The sequence below is a fragment of the Hypanus sabinus genome, chromosome 24 (assembly GCF_030144855.1).
Source record: "Hypanus sabinus isolate sHypSab1 chromosome 24, sHypSab1.hap1, whole genome shotgun sequence".
Taxonomy (NCBI): domain Eukaryota; kingdom Metazoa; phylum Chordata; class Chondrichthyes; order Myliobatiformes; family Dasyatidae; genus Hypanus; species Hypanus sabinus.
The window spans coordinates 13,437,088-13,454,939 of NC_082729.1; the positions used below are offsets into that span (position 1 = coordinate 13,437,088).

Sequence of the window (17,852 nt, forward strand, 5' to 3'; positions counted from 1 at the left end):
ACTGCCTCTCGCTCCGCACTTGGGCCGTATCCGAACATACTGGTAAGTTGTTAGAGTACCCTCTCATCTGCTTTGGTGAAACTTTGGCAATGGCTTGGAGCTTGGCTTCTGAGCATGCACAAGCACAATTATTGTCTGCCAAGTGCAGCTTGACCATCGTGATTTCTGTGGCTCTGGAGTGTAGTTGAATAAATTCCCATTAATTCTAAAGATTATCTGTAATCCTGCAAGAGCTTAATTGGAGTAGAGATGTGACAACAAAGTTTGAGAAAGGTGTTGGGACAATATTTTGGCTTTGTTTGACGCCGACTTTCACTGAGAAATGTCATGCCATCATGGACCAATGAAATATGGAGACATATTTCTTTGGGCAGCTAACTTTGAGGAGAGTCTTCCATGGACCCTCGTGGTTTTCTGTGGCAGGCAATCCCTGGTCTTCAAAGTTTCTGAGTCATAATAACAATTTAGCACAGAAACAGGCCTTTTAGCCCACCTTGCCTGTGCCAAACTATTAATTGCCATGTCCTATTGACCTGTAACCAGACCACAGACCTCCATATCCATATTAATTTCTCTTAAATATTGAAATCAAACCCTCATCCCCCACTGGAAGGAGAGGACTGAAGGCTATGGAAGAAAGGGAAGGGGGAGGAGAATCAGATGGACAGGTAAAGAGATAAGGTGAGAGAGGAAAATGGGAATGGGGAATGGTGAAGGAAAGAGGAGGGAGTAGGTGGATTACCGAAATACCAGAAGTTTGAGAAATTGATGTTCAAATCAGAATAGATTGTCTGTTTTGGGAAGGTGGTGTCATACAAACATTGTGGCTTGCTTAACATGGTCAATTGAGCATCACTTGGGCTTCTGTGTTGGAGATGTTGAGAAGGCACTAAAGTTGTTTGCATATTCTTCCAGTAAATTTGGAATCCATTATTAAGGATGAGCTTTCTGAGTAGGCCAAAATCAGCATGGTTTCCTTCAGGACAGATCTTGCTTGACAAATCCATTGGCATTTTTTGAGGAAATAACAAGCAGGTTAGACAAAGTGGATGTTGTTTATTTGGATTTTAAAAAAGGGCTTTGACAAGCTGCCACACATAAGACTGCTCAACAATATGAGAAGCCATGGTATTACAGGAAAGATTCTGGCATGGATAGAAGATTGGCTGACTGGCAGGAGGCAAAGAGTGGGGATAAAGGGGGCCTTTTCTGGTTGGCTGTTATGGCCAATGGTGTTCCATAGGGGTTGGTATTGGGATCACTTCTTTTCACTTTGAATGTCAATGATTTGGATGATGGAAATGTTGGCTTTCTGGTCCAATAATAAATACGGTTGTTCTGTTGGTATGAAAATGACTTGAACCATCAATGCAGAGATGATCTGAGAATATCCAGGCAATTTGTATCATCTACCACCTAAATCAACTTTTCATCGTATTTGTAACATGAGGATTTTAGATTTTTTCTTCAATCAACACAATTTTATACTTTCAGATAGCCTCTTTCCTCTCACCCCCCCCCCCCCCCCAATATTTAAGAGGTATTTAGACAGAGACATAGACAGGCACAGAATAGACCATATGACAAGAAGACCATAAGACATAGGAGCAGAATTAGGCCATTCAGCCCATTGAGTCTGCTCTGCCATCCCACCATGGCTGATTTATTATTTCACTCAGCCCCATTCTTCTACCTTCTTCCCATAACCTTTGACATCCTTACTAATTAAGAATCTATCAAGAGTTAATATAATTTTATTGAAAGTAACTCCACAGATGAAGAGCATGTGACATCCACCTAGTCGTTTGTGGCCTTCTTCATCTTGGGCCCTTGGCTCCCAGTGGAGCTCAGGCCACTGATGACTGTGCTGGTCTTCATTGCCCGCTGTCGATGGTCTGGTTGGAGTTGATCAATGTTTCTGTAATCCATTGTGTCTACTGTACAGGGGATTGGCCTATACCAGAGCCCTGCTGGCCGGCCTTACCTGTTTACTCCTCTCGCGACGGGGACGTGGGGTTGGACTTTGAGAGGCAGTGATTGGTGGTGTTTGCATTATATTTTGAGCACCCTGCCATTGTTTTATAGCAGGGGGTCTCGAGCTGGGGTCAGTTAATCAGGAATCCATGGCATAAAAAAAGGCTGGGAACTCCCAGTTTATAGCATGTTTCACGGTGTGGACTTTGTGAAGCACAATCAGAATCAGGTTTAATATCACCGGCATATTCGTAAAGTTTGCTAACTTTGCAGCAGCAGTACAATGCAATACATAATAATAGAGAAAAAAACATGAATTACAGTAATTATATATTAAATTGTTACATTTGATAAGCAGTGCAAATGTAGAAATAAAAAAGTCGTGAGGTAGTGTTCATGGGTTCAATGTCCATCCAGAAATCAGATGGCAGAGGGGAAGAAGCTGTTCCTGAATCGTTCAGGCTTCTGTACCTCCTTCCTGATGGTAGCAATGAGAACAAGGCAGGTCCTGGGTGGAGAATGAAGAATATTTGGAAATATTTTATAATTTAATGCCTTGACATTGAAATTAATTCATTTTAATTTTTGATGTAAAGGACTGATATGGTAATAAGTCCCTACCAATAATTTATAGCATGTACAAGCTGGGGGAAATATGATCCTGCAGCTTTGTGTAACCCTCGGGTTCGGCTGGCATAGGAGAAGACAACCTCCGGCCCAGCCGAACTAAGAAATCTCGTTTGTGTGGATGCTGCACGATGTGTTGCCCGGTTACAAATCCGTACTGCAAAATATCAGAGAGTACACCATATGCAATTAAACAACTGAGCTTTATAATTCTTAATCTGACTATAGGGTTAGTAAAGAAAATAAAAAGGAAAAGGGCCCATTTTAATGAAACCGTCTAATATGCACGTTGGAGCTCACGATTCTCCCGTCCGTTCGTTCCCCATCGACCTCCTCTGAGCGTCGTCAACACACATGGACCCTCGGTCCAAGTCCACTCCGTCCTGCGGTCTACCAACTCTCCCCACCTGCGTCTTCTCTCCTCATCTCTGGCCGACAAAAGACTGCGAATACCGTCTCTCAGACACACGAGAAAGAAACAACGCGCGGCTCATTGGGCGGTGCACATTCCAAAGCCCTGTTATCTCCAGTCATAACCCAAACACTGCTGCTACAGAGAAACCATTACATTAGCAGCGAAACCTTACAGAGCATCACATTTGCATGCACGTCATCAAAATGCTCTGGCGGTGGATATCCTTGGCAAGACACACAACCGTCACGTGTGACTTTATTTCTACATTAGAGGAAGCCTCACACAATCAGTGGTTCAATGAGTAAAGAGTAGAAAGGAATTATCAGCAGCTCTGATTTTCTATTTTAGTTCATTTTTGACGTAAAGCTCACTTTTATATCACGATTTGGAGGGGACTGCCTAAGAAGAAAAAATCCAAAAGTAAATACAATTTGTTTTGTTAGCATAAGATTGAGTTGAACATTAGTGAAGAGAGGATCTGAGAATGTCCAGGCAATTTCTATCACCTACCACCTAAATCAAATTTCCATTGCATTTGTAACACGAGGAACAGAGGATATAACTTGGGGTTTGTATGAAGACTGAGTTCAAGGTGGTGATAATGGAATAGCTTGGGCAAGACAGCGGCTATACTTCATTAGGAGTTTGAGGAGGTTTGGCACGTCACCAAAAACACTCGAAAGTTTCTACAGATGTAACCTGGAGAGCGTTCTAACTGGCTGCATCACCGTCTGGTCTGGGGGAGCAGGGCTACCACACAGGGTCGAAATAAGCTGAAGAGAGTTGTAAACTTAGTCAGCTCCATCATGGGCACTGGCCTCTGTAGTATCCAGGACATCTTCAAGGAGCAGTGCCTCAGAAAGGCAGCGTCCATCATTAAGGACCCCCATCACCCAGGACATGCCCTCTTCTCATTGCTACCATCAGGAAGGAGGTACAGGAGCCTGAACGATTCATCTGATTTCCGAATGACCATTGAACCCATGAACACTGTCTCACTAGTTTTATATTTCTGATTTTACACTACTTATTTAACAATTTGATATACATATATATACTTACTGTGATTCATAGTTTTTTAATATTATATATGTTTCTAAACTTTCTACATTGCATTGTACTGCTGCCACAAAGTTAATAAATTTCACAACATACACCGGTGATATTAAACCTGATTCTGATATAGGGGCCAAGTTCAAGGTGGTGATCAAGGAGTAGCTAGGATTTATATAGAGACCAAGTTCAAGCTAGTGGCTGATGTACAGTATGTTGGTTCTGTGAAAATTGTTAGGTTTATTTGGATTTTGTTTTCTAAATGGGAAAGAACGTATTATATTGTCAAGGGAAAAGAGTGAGAACTTGGGATTGTGCTGGGAAACTTGTGCTTGTGTGAAGAAGCTGTGATAGCTTGTCCAAGGAAAACTGTACCGAAAATTTAAGACTCCCCATGTTATATGTGATACTGACACAGACATGGAAGTTCTCATGTTGGGTGTTAATTACATGATTGGTAGTTGCTGATGGTTTCTTAAAACCAGAAGCAAGAGTAAAGCCACCCACAGGGAACTTGGCTCCCGCTCGCGACTGGCAGCTCAAGACTGACCTGGTGACATAACTAAAGTTCCCACAGCACATCGTCAAGACCACCTTCAGACCAGACATCCTCCTGGTCTCTGAGGCAGCGAAATGCATCATCCTGCTGGAGCTGGAGGAGGCCTGTGAGAGGAAGCCTGCCAGATACGAGGAACTGGCCAGCGACTGGCGGAGGCAAAGTGCCTGCCTGATCAGCTGGGCCGCTGGGGCTTCGCTGGGCGGCCTCTTCACCGAGCCCTCGGCGGACTGGGCATCGCTGGTACGAGGAGGCAGAGAGCCATCGGCAACGTGGCTGAGGCAGTAGACAAAGCCACAAGGTGGCTCTGGATGAAGAGAACAAGTCCATGGGGACTACCTGGACACAAGTTGGGGCTTGACCAGCAACGGCTGGGTCGCCTGGGTGAGGGTGTCTGACGTAGAAAGTCTCGAAACGCCCGATGAACCCAGGTCACATCACTGATGATGTCTTCAGAGCATAGAACCTAGACATCTACAGCACATTACAGGCCCTTCGGCCCATAAAGTTGTGCCAACCATGTAACCTACTCTGGAAACCGCCTAGAATTTCCCTACTGCATAGCCCTCTATTTTTCCAAGCTCCACGTACCCATCGTGAGACACGTTCTCCAAATCTGCCCATGGCCTCCAACACCCTTTGAAAATCAGAAACCTTGGCAGAATAGGGCTGACAGTCTGTTTCCTGACAATTATCAGACTGGCTTCTAGATGCTTTTGTCAGGGGTGCCGAGGAGCAGAGAAAAAAAAAGCCTATCCAAGCGACATTTTGTGAGGAGGAGGCTAAGAAAGTCTAGCCGAGGAGTGAAGCCAATGTGACTGGGATAGGATGGTAGAAAAGTGTAGTTAAAGTGAGTAAACACATCAGCAAATCCATCAAACTGCATCAATAAATTCAATCCATTTCTTCTATCTAATACTCTCTGTCCCCTCAGGCGCTGACACTATCCAAGCATGCAATATGCAAATAACAGATTATGTTTGCTGTCTTGCAGAACAAGATCTTACACAACTGGCATTAAAGATACTGCCAGTGACCTCAAGGGAAGCGATGGTTAGATCTTGCCCGCCAGTCCCTGACTTCGCAATCTTCAGCACCCCCTTTCCTGACCCCACCCATTTCAATGTCCAAAAGCCTGTAGGTTTTTGTTTAGAGAGAACCAAGACCCCCCCCCCCCACACACTTTAGCTAGCCCCGACGAGTCATACCCAAGATTGCCGAGAAGCGTCGAGGCCCCGCTCTGGCTGAAACCTGCAGAGATCAGCTCAGGCTCCGAACCTTGCATCTGGTCAAAGGGTGTAGGGTCTCCAGATTTCCCTGGACACGCCACTCCGCTCTATTCAACACGGCAGTCTGGAATGGGGATGGTGGGGGGGGCGGGGGGGCACTGCACAGGATTGAAGTTAGCTGTGGAGAGTCTTAATCAGCTCCACCATGGGCACCAGCCTCTGTAGTATCCAGAACATCTTCAAGGAGCGCAGAAAGGTGACATCCATCATTAAGGACCTCCGACACCCAGGGCACGGCCTTTTCTCATTGCTACCATCAGGGAGGAGGTACAGGAGACTGAAGGCTCACACTCAATGATGCAGGAACAGCTTCTTCCCCCCTGCCATCTGATTTCTAAATAGACATTGAACCCATAAACTCTACCTCACTACTTGTTTATTTCTGTTTCTGCACTACTTATTTACCGTATGTACTTACTGTAATTCAGTTTATTTCTGTCTATTATTTTGTATTGCATTGTACTGCTGCCGCAGTTAACAAATTTTGCGACATGTGCCGGTGATATGAAACCTGATTGTGAAGTTGCTGTTGCTAGCCAGCTCACCCAGATCAATTGCAAGAAGCTGCGATCCACTCAACGACACAAACAAAACGCTGGAGGAACTCGGCAGGCCAGGCAGCATCTTTGGCAGTGAATAAACGGTCAATGTTTCGGGCCGAGACCCTTCATCAAGACTGAGAAAGAAGGAGGAAGATATCAGAATAAAAAGGTGGGGGGAGGGGAAGGAGGCTAGCTGGAAGGTGATAGGTGAAGGGCTGGAGAGGAAGGAATCTGGTAGGAGAGGAGAGTGGACCATGGGAGAAAGGGGAGAGGGAGGGGATCCATGGGGAAGTGACAGGCAGGTGAGAAGAGGTGAAAGGTCAGAGTGGGGAATAGAGAAAGGGGGGAGGGGAAGATTTTTTTCCCCAGAAGGAGAAATCGATATTCATGCCATCAAGTTGGAGGCCACCCAGGCAGAATACAAGATGCTGCTCCTCCACCCTGAGGTAGGCCTCATCTTGGCACAAGAGGAGGGCCCGGGTCGACACTTCGGAACGGGAATGGGAATGGGAATTAAAATGTCTCGCCACCCCTGTGGCGGGTGGAGTGCAGGTTCTTGACAAAGTGGGCCCCCCAATTTACGAAGGGTTTCACCAGCGTAGCTGAGGCCACATCAGCCGCCTCGGATACAATAGGTGACCCTATAATAGGTGAAGTGCTGTCTCACCTGGAACGACTGTTTAGGAAGTACAAAACACACACAAAATGAAGGAGGAACTCAACGGGCTTGTGGTGTTCCTTTGAATTTGCTTTTCCATGTGACTGAGAATACAAGATTTTTCGGTGTTTAAAAGTTACAGAGTTTTAGAGCACTACAGCCCCGAGACAGGCCTTCTGGCCCAAATAATCCATGCCAAACTATTATTCTGCACCTAGTTGCTGAAAGTAATTATTTCAACAAGTCATGTTGTTGACAAAGACTAGGCATATGACTGCCAGACATTATTTAGAAAACACTAACTGAGATCAGTCACTCAGAAGGCGGGGGTAGTACATGAACTGGGGTTGAGTGGGATCCGGGATCATCCATGATGGAATTGCAGAGTAGACTAGATGGGCTGAATGGCCCAATTCTGCTCCTGTGTCTTGTGGTCTTAATGCTGTACTTGTCAAGTAGCAACTTTGCCTTTGAGCGTGAGTATGCCTGCAGTTTTAAGTGCGTTAGAATTACCTTCATCCAGGGGTGCGATGGACAATTGTCACATTTATATGCTCAGAGGCCGCTTTGTTAGTTACACCTGTACATCTGCTCACTAATAACCCACCAATCATGTGGCAGGGACTCAATTCACAAAAGCATGCAGGTTAGGGTTAGGGTCCAATTCTTGTTCTTCCCAAGCATCAGAAAGGGGAAGAAATTTGCAACAAAATGCTGGAGGAACTCAGCAGGCCAGGCAGCACCTATGGAAAAGAGTACAGTCAACGTTTCAGGCCGAGACCCTTCGTCAGGAGTGGAGAAATAAAAATGAGGAGTCAGAGTAAGAAGGTGGGGGTAGGGGGGGAAGAAGTGCAAGGTGGTAGGTGAGAGATGAAACCCAGGAGAAGGGGAGCGGTGAAGTTAAGATCCCAAACTGTTGACAATACTCTGTTCCATCGACGCTGCCTGGCCTGCTCAGTCCCTCCAGCATTTTGTGGATGTTGCTTTGATTTCCAGCATTCTGCAGATTTTCTCTTGTTTGTGAAGAAATTTGACTTAAATGACTATGGAATAACTGAGTATCTCGGAAACTATTGATCGCTAGGATTTTCACACACTGGAGTCTCCAGAGCAGGGATTCCCAACCCGTTTTTATGCCATGGACCCTTACAATTAACCAAGGGTTCTGTGGCCCCAGTGTGGGAACCCCTGCTCTAGAGTTTACGGAGAATGGTGCGAGAAACACCATTCTCGTCCAGTGAGTGTCAGTTCTGTGGGCGAAAATGCCTTGTTAACGAGAGAGGTCAGAGGAGAATGGCCAGACTGGTTCAAGCTGATAGGAAGGCGACAGTAACTCAAGTAACCTCACGTTACAACAGTGGTGTGCAGAAGAGCATCTCTGAGTGTACAACATGTCAAACCTTGAAGTGAATGGACTGCAGCAGCGGGAGATCACGAACATACACTCGGTGGCCACTTTATTAGGTACAGGAAAGTGTCAACTGAGTGTACGTTTGCATAACACAGTGCATTAGAGCAGTATGACTCAGTTTCACATGCTGAGGCTTTATAAGGCATTAGTCATTGAAGTACTGTGAGCAGTTTTGGGTCCCTTATCAAAGGAAAGATGAGCTGGCGTTGGAAAGGGTCCAAAGGAGGTTCATGAAAATGATCCTGACATCGAAAGGATTAATGTACGAGGAACATTTGATGGCTCTTGGTCTTATTCACTGGAGTTTAGAAGAATGAGGGGAGAATCTTATTGAAACCTTTTGAATGTTGGAAAGCCTAGATAGAGTGGAAGTGGAGAGGATGTTTCCTGTAGTGTGGGAGTCTAGGACCAGAGGACACAGATAGAGTGGAAGTGGAGAGGATGTTTCCTATAGTGGGGGAGTCTAGGACCAGAGGACACAGATAGAGTGGAAGTGGAGAGGATGTTTCCTATAGTGGGGGAGTCTAGGATCAGAGGGCACAGCCTCAAATAGAAGAATGTCTCTTCAGGACAGAGATGAGGAGGAAGTTCTTTAGCCAAAGGGTGATATTCATTGCCAAAGATGGCTGTGTAGGCTAACTCATTTGGGTATATTTAAAGCGGGGGGTTGATAGGATCGATGACGCCACACTCAGGTTGGAGGAGCAACACCTTATATTCCATCTGGGTAGCCTCCAACCTGATGGCATGAACATCGATTTCTTGAACTTCTGGTAATGCCCTCCTGCCCCTTCACCATTCCCCATTCCTGTTTCCCTCTCTCACCTCATCTCCTTACCTGCCCATCACCTCCCTCAGGTGCTCCTCCCCTTTACATTCTTCCATGGCCTTCTGTCCTCTCCTAACAGACTCCCCCTTCTCCAGCCCTGTATCTCTTTCACCAATCAACTTCCCAGCTCTTTACTTCCCCCCTCTCCCTCCCGGTTTCACCTATCACCTTGTGTTTCTTCCTCCTCTTCCTCCGCCTTCTTACTCTCAATCCCCATCTTTTTTCTCCACTCCTGATGAAGGGTCTCAGCCCAAAACATCGACTGTACTCTTCTCCGAAGGTGCTGCCTGGCCTGCTGAGTTCCTCCAGTATTTTGTGTGTGTTGCTTGGATTTCTCAGCATCTGCAGATTTTCTCTTGATTGTTGATAGGTTCTTGATTAGTAAGAGTGCCAACGGTTACAGGGGAAAGGCAGGAGAATGGGGTTGAGAAGGATAATAAATCAGCCATGATTGAATGGTGGAGCAGACTTGATGGGCAGAATAGCCTAAATCTGCTCCTACGATGTGTGGTCTTAAGGACAGGTGTTAAATCAGTGTTGCATGAACACTAGCTTCACACACTGTCGTACCAATGATCTCACTTTAAGGACTCTTTATCTTCTTGTTTCATGTTCTTGAAAATCTTTGCTGTTTAGTTATATTTGCATTTGCAGTTTGTTGACTTCTGCACTCTTTCATGACCCTGTTATAGTTACTATCATATAGATTTGCTGAGTACACCCACAGGAAAATGAATCTCAGGGTTGTATTTGGTGATATATATATATATATATATGTACTTTGATAATAAAAATTACTTTGAACTTCGGTACTATAAATGGAAGCTGCACTGCTTGACTTACTTAGTATTGAAACCCATGTTACCAATACAGTACACACTTGGTAATCAAAAATGAAATTCTAAAGAAATAGGCACTGTACCATCATAAACATGGGAAAACTTAATGTTAAAGGAAAGCTATTTTATTTTAAACAAATATATCTAAAATTCTTAAAGTGATTCACGACTTTAAACCATTGGGCTGCTCTGCTTTATAAAATAAGTGGAATAATCCGTATTGCTCGCGAATATTCAAACCAGCTGAGTCATTGTACTGGGAGTCTATCTGTTACTGCTGATTCACTGCCCAGAAAGACATTAAATTCAGCAAAGCACACACAGAGAAAAGAACATAAAATACATTACCCAATATAAAGGAATATGTTGTATTAATAAAAGATCAGTGATGTAACAGCACATTCAAGAAGGATAAGATTATTTTATCAATCATGCATTCAAAATCCATACAAATAAAAGCAGAATATTGTGTTTCTTGAAATATTATCTGCCATCTTTAAGGATCCTATTTAAATGTTTCTTTAAAAATATCAGGTAAAAAAACTGCTATTATACTTTTGCCAGAACCACGTAAATGAACACAGCTCTGGGGCTTGAACCCCTGCCAACATTCGGGGGGGAAAAAAGGGAGGAAATGGTTTTTAGCATTTTGCCTTATCTGCACACTGCAGAAGTACATAGTTAATGAGTTCAGGGGGGTTTTGAATCTTCCTTAAAAAAAACTGAAAACGTTTAAATAAAAACATGAAACTGCTTAAAGTGGTTAATGTCTTAAAATACAAATGATTCCTCAAGATCCTTCAAACTTATTTATTGAATACAGATCACGATCTTACTCAAGCTGGCGAATAAAAATACGAAGAGCAGCAGTGGGTATTAAATATGCCACATTAAAACAGTGTGAACTAAGCTACTAATTTTGTCATTGATTGTAGTATTTGTTTTTACTAAGAATAGTCATTCTATAGTGATGCTGGCATTATTAGTTTTGACTTCTGGCAGCACAAGTAGGACTTTCCCCTCAATGAAAATACACTGGCTCGACATTCACTGTGCTGAATTCTTTTTTCTTTAGCGGCTGGATAGAACCGAATGGCTTGCTAGGCCATTTCAGAAGGCATCTAGGAGTCAACCATATTGCTGTGGGTCTGGAGTCACATACAGGCCAGACCAGGTAGGGACAGCGGGATTCTTCCCTTAAAGGACATTAGTGAACCACATGGGTTTTCACGACAATCAACATGGTCAGGTGCCCTAGCTAAGATGGAGTTAAAAGGAAAATCCTCCACTGGTTGGAATCATATCTGACACAAAGGAAGATGAATGGAGTGGTTGGAGATCAATCATCTCAGCCTCAGAACATCACTGCAGGAGTTCCTCAGGGAAGTGTCCTAGGACCAACCATCTTCAGCTGCTTCATTCCGTCCGTCATAAGGTCAGAAGTGGGATGTTCGCAGATGACTGCACAATGTTCTGCACCATTCGTGACCCCTCAGATAGTGAAGCAATTCACACCCAAATGCAGCAGGACCTGGACAATATCCAGACTTGGGCTGACAAGTGGCAAGTAACATTAGAACCAAGCAATGACCATCTCCAACAAGAGAGGCTCTAACCATTGTCCCTTGACATTCAGTGGCAGCACCATCTCTGAATCCCCTACTACCAACATCATGGGGGTTACCATTGATAGGAAGCTGAACCGGCCCAGCCATATATACACAGTGGCTACCAGAGCAGGTCAAAGGCTCGGAACTCTGCTGCACGTAACTCACCTCCTGACTCCCCAAAGCCAGTCCACCATCTTCAAGGCTCAGGTCAGGAGTGTAATGGAATACTCGCCACTCGCCTGGATGAGTGCAGCTCCATCAACACTCAAGAAGCTTGACACCATCCAGTACAAGGCAGCCCATTTGACTGGTACCCCTTCCACAAGCACCCAGTCCCTCCACCATCGACGAACCATTGCAGCAGTGTGTACTATCTACAAGATGCACTGCAACAACACACCGAAGTTCCTAGGTCAGCACCTTCCAGACCCACGACCACCACCATCTAGAAGGACGAGAACAGCAGAGACCAGGGACACCACCACTTGGAAATCCTCTCCAAGTCACTCACCATCCTGACTTGAATTGAATTGAATTAACTTTATTACTTACATCCTTCAAATAACATGAGGAGTAAAAATCTTTATGTTCAAATGTGCAATGTGCAATTATAGTAATTTATAATAAATATTATGTACAACAGGACAGTCAATATAACATAGAAATACAGAGGCATCAGCATGAGTTCATCAATCTGATGGCCTGGTGGAAGAAGCTGTACTGGAGCCTATTGGTCCTGGCTTTTATGCTGCGGTACCGTTTCCTGGATGGTAACAGCTGGAATAGATTGTGGTTGGGGTGACTCAGGTCTCCAATGATCCTTCGGGCCCTTTTTACACATCTGTTTCTGTAAATAGTGGGAAGTTCGCATCTACAGGTGTGCTGGGTTGTCTCTGCAGGGTCCTGCGATTGAGGGACGTATAGTTCCCACACCAGGCAGTGATGCAGCCAGACAGGATGCTCTCAATTGTGTCCCTGTAGAAAGTTCTTAGAATTTGAGAAGCCCATACCAAACTTCCTCAACCATCTGAGGTGAAAGAGGCGCTGTTGTGCCTTTTTCATCACACAGCTGGTGTGCACAGACCACGTGAGATCCTCGGTGATGTTTATGCTGAGGAACTTAAAGCTGTTCACCCTCTCAACCCCAGATACATGGATGACTATAGGGGTTAGCTTGTCTCCATTCCTCCGGTTGTCCATAACTAGCTCCTTTGTTTTTGTGACATTGAGGGAGGGGTTGTTTTCTTGACGCCACTGTGTCAGGGTGATGACTTCCTCTTTGTAGGCTGCCTCATTATTATTTGAGATTAGACCAATCAGTGAGGTGTCGTCAGCAAACTTAACTTAACAGAAACTTGGAAACATATTCCTTCATTGTTGCTGGGTCAAAGTAATGGAATTCCCTCCCTAACAGCACTGTGGGTGTACCCACACCTCGGGGAGTGCAGCGGCTCAAGAAAGCAGCTCATCACCACCTTCTCGAGGGAAACTAGGGATGGGCAATAAATGCTGGCTTAGCTGGCAACGCCCACATCCCAAAAATGAATAAATAAAAATAAAGGTTGCCTGTCCTCCTTGTGCACTGGTTGTTTCTGAGAGGCACAGAGCTTAGATAATCTCAGAGTCCTTTAACATCTTTGGACTATTTTTACTGTGCCCATGGTCTGTTTTTTAATCAATTATGCTATTGTTTGTACTGTTGTAACTATGTGATTTTGTACAGGTCTTGTAGCTTTAGTTTTTGGTCTTGTTTTGTCTGGTGGCTTTGGAGCTCCTTTCTGGGGAACGTGCTAAGGACGGTAGCTCGATATTAATACACAGCAGCCTCTCCGGACTCTGTTGGGGATTGCCAAATGTTACGTGGATTTTCTGGTGCAGCTTGTTCTGTCATATGCTTTTGTGATATCATTCTGGAGGAACGTTGTCTCATTTTTTAACTGCATTGCATTTGTGGTTTCTAAATGACAATAAACTGAATCTGAACCTGAAGTAGAAAAGGAGTGTCTTTTTCCCAGGGTTGAGACGTCTAATACCAGAGGCCGTGCATAGAAGGTGAGGGGGGATTGGTTCAAAGGGATGTGAGGTGTGTTTTTTCTCTCCCTCGGAGTGGTGGATTCCTAGAATGTGTTACCTGGTATGGTGGTGTAGAGGCAAATACTTTAGTGACTCTTAAGAGATGTTTAGACAGGCACAAGGATGTGAGAAAGATGGAGGGATGCGGACGTGGTGGAGGTAGGAGGGATTAGTGTTTGGGTGTTTTTGATTTTCTTCTTAGCTGGGCCGACCAGCACAACATTGAGGGCCGAAGGGCCTCTCCTGTGGTGTACTCTTCTATGTTCGGTGCTCTACGCTCCCATGTGGCTTTGGTGTATACTTGTGGAGGATTCACGATTTGTATTTACACGCTTGTTAGAGAGCTGCTCCTCCAGAGACCCGGTCAAATTAGCAACGGGCTCCTCGTGCAGTATTGTTTCCCCACGAGCTAAGTGACACCAGCATCTAATACAGAACATAGGCCAGTACAGCACAGGAATGTGTCCAATGGCCCACAATGTTGTGCCAACCTAAACTAGCAATTAAATGCCTAACTAAACTAAACCCTTCTGCCCACACAAGTCCATTTTCTTCCATCCTCGGCATATTTATACATGCAACGCCCCTTTTGTACTTGTACCAGCCCAGCAGTGTATTTCAGGCACCCATCACTCTTCACAGTATCAAGACATCTTCAAGTAGGCATCTATTATTAAGGACCCCCATCACCCAGGACATGCCCTCTTCTCATTGCTATCATCTGGGAGGAGGTACAGGAGCCTGAAGGCACACACTCAATGATTCAGGAACAGCTTCTTCCCCTCTGCCATCCAATTTCCAAATGGACATTGAACCCGTGAACATTAACTCACCTTTTTATATATATATTATTTCTGTTTTGCACTGCTTTTAATTTATTTACTATACATACTTACAATAGACAATAGGTGCAGAAGTAGACCATTTGGCCCTTTGAGCCTGCACTGCCATTCTGAGATCATGGCTGATCATCTACTATCAATACCCGGTTCCTGCCTTGTCCCCATATCCCTTGATTCCCCTATCCATAAGATAACATCCATTACGTATATATTTACATACTTACTATACATGCAGGTTTACTTTCTTTGTATATAATCATGTATTCCATTGTACCATTGCTGCTAAGTTAACATGACACATGATAATAAACCTGATTCTGATTCTCTGAATGAAATAAATCATTTGAAATTCTCGCCTTCAATGCGTGCTCCCTGGTGGTAGGTATTTCAGTATTGGGAAAGCATCAGAATCTTTCTCAGAGGTCGTTACCTCAGTTGCACTCTCTGCTTTGGTCAAATTGAAGGGTCTGCTTTTTTTCCACATAAGAAATGACCAGAGGCAGTGAAACGTAAAATCGTGAACGGCAAAACTCGAGATGAATCTTTCTAGCTCTCATTCGAAATGCACACTGAGTACAATGTTGATTATGTCGTAACCTGCTGAACATTTACAACACGTTCTCTTTTCAATTCGGATTTCTGCTACTTGCAGTATTTTGCCATTGAAATTAATTGTCATTGTCATCATAACTGCATTTAAATGATGGCATTAGCTGATTCAATGTGGGTTTTAAGCATATGCTATGGAACAGGAGAGAACATCAGAAGTAGGAAGGAAAAGGTGAAAGGAAGCTGGTGACTAGCATCAAAGAAGATACTGAAAGCTTTTTTAAGTATATGAAGGGTAAAAGAGAGTTGAGGGTAGATATAGGACCAATAGAAAATGATGCTGGAGATATTGTAATGAGAGACGCAGAGATGGCAGAGGAACTGAATGCATATTTTGCATCAGTCTTCACAGTGGAAGACATCTGCAGTGTACCAGATATTCAAGAGTGTCGGGGAAGTGAAGTATATGCAGTGAAAATTACAACTGAGAAGGTGCTCAGGAAGCTTAATGGTCTGAGGGTGGATAAATCTCCTGAACTTGATAGAATACACCCTTGGGTTCTGAAGGAAGTAGCTGGAGAGATTGTGGAGGCATTCAAGAATCAATAGATTCTGGCATTGTACCAGACGACTGGAAAATTGCAAATGTTACTCCGCTATTTAAGAATGGTGGGAGGCAGAAGGAAGGAAACTATAGACCTGTTAGCCTGACATCAGTGGTTGGGAAGTTGTTGGAATCGATTGTTAGGGGTGAGATTATGGAGGACCTGGAGACACGTCACAAGATAGGCCAAAGCCAGCATGGTTTCCTGAAAGGAATATCCTGCCCGACTAACCTACTGCAATTTTTATGAGGAAATTACAAGCAGGAGAGACAAAGGAGATGCAGTAGATGTGGTGTACTTGGATTTTCAGAAGTTCCCTGATAAGGTGCCGCACATGAGGCTGCTTAGCAAGATAAGATCCCATGGAACTACAGGGGAGTTACTAGCATGGTTGGAGCATTAGCTGATCAGCATAAAACAGAGAGTGGAAATAAAGGGATCCTATTCTGGCTAGCTGTCAGTTACCAGTGGAGTTCCACAGGGGTCAGTGTTGGGACCGCTGCTTTTTATGATATATGTCAATGATTTGGACTATAGGATTAATGGATTTATGGCTAAATTTGCCGATGATACAAAGGTAGGTGGAGGAGTGGGTAGTGTTGAGGAAACAGAGAGCCTGCAGAGAGACTTAGATAGTTTAGGGGAATGGGCAAAGAAATGGCAAATGAAATACAATGTCGGAAAGTGTATGGTCATGCACTTTGGTGGAAGAAATAAACGGGCAAGCTATTATTTAAATGGGGAGTGAATTCAAAATGCAGAGATGCAAAGGGACTTGGGAGTCCTTGTGCAGGATACCCTAAAGGTTAACCTCCAGGTTGAGTCAGTGGTGAAGAAGGCAAATGTTGGCATTTATTTCTAGAGGTATAGAATATAAGAGCAGGGATGTGATGCTGAGGCTCTGCAAGGCACTCGTGAGACCGCACTCTGAGTATTGTGTGCAGTTTTGGGCTCCTTATTTTAGAAAGGATATACTGACATTGGAGAGGGTTCAGGGAAGATTCACGAGAATGATTCCAGGAATGAAAGGGTTACCGTATGAGGAACGTCAGGCAGCTCTTGGGCTGTATTCCCTGGAGGTCAGAAGAATGAGGGGGGATCTCATAGAAACATTCTGAATGTTAAAAGGCCTGAACAGATTAGATATGGCAAAGTTATTTCCCATGGTAGGGGAGTCCAGGACAAGAGGGCACAACTTCAGGATTGAAGGATGTCCATTTAGAACAGAAATGCGGAGAAATTACTTTAGTCAGAGGGCGGTAAATCTGTGGAATTTGTTGCTACGAGCGGCTGTGGAGGCCAAGTCATTGGGTGCATTTAAGGCAGAGATAGGTAGGTTCTTGATCAGCCAGGGCATCAAAGGGGATGGGGAGAAGGCAGGGGAGTGGGGATGACTGGAAGAATTGGATCAGTTAATGATGGAATGGTGGAGCAGACTTGATGGGCTGAATGGCCTGCTTCTGTTCCTATATCTTATGGTCTTATGCCTTTACGAAGCGTCGTCTTTTAAAGGCGTCCTCGATGCTGGGGTGGGTAGTGGCCACGATGGAGCTGGAAAAATGATTGTCCACAAGACATTAAAAAAGTGCCTTGGATCGTTCTGCTTTGGTCTTTGCATGCTTAATATCTAAGTGGCAAAAGAGCTGAAAAGGTGTCTTAAAAGCTGCAAACAGCTACTACAGTCTGCTGAATATTTTGGCTCTACCATAGCTTCTTCAATTATTCATGCCTTTTATTTGGCAAGGCAGATACTGCTCATTCATAAACATTCTCCTTTTCCTTCAGGTTCTTTCTGAGAAGCGTTACTGCTCCTTGACGGTTGATCAATTCAAATCCTGCTTTGAAGAGATGAAAGCCAAGTGGACATCAGAGGTACCAGAAGAAGCGAGCCCACATAAACTTTGTAATATTTAGAGTCATAGAAAAGTACAGGACAGAGCCAGGCCCTTTGGCCCATCTAGTCCGGGCTGAAACCATTTA

General features: G+C 44.3%; 1 long non-coding RNA gene across 5 annotated transcripts in view; it reads left to right on the forward strand.

Moving 5' to 3' along the window:
• The window catches only part of LOC132380480 (uncharacterized), a 64,349-nt gene that overhangs the window by 28,590 nt on the left and 17,907 nt on the right, over nt 1-17,852 (forward strand). For all 5 annotated transcript variants that reach the window (XR_009507789.1, XR_009507785.1, XR_009507788.1 and 2 more), the window contains exon 2: nt 17,658-17,744. This is a non-coding gene — a long non-coding RNA (uncharacterized LOC132380480). The remainder of the gene's footprint in view (nt 1-17,657; nt 17,745-17,852) is intronic.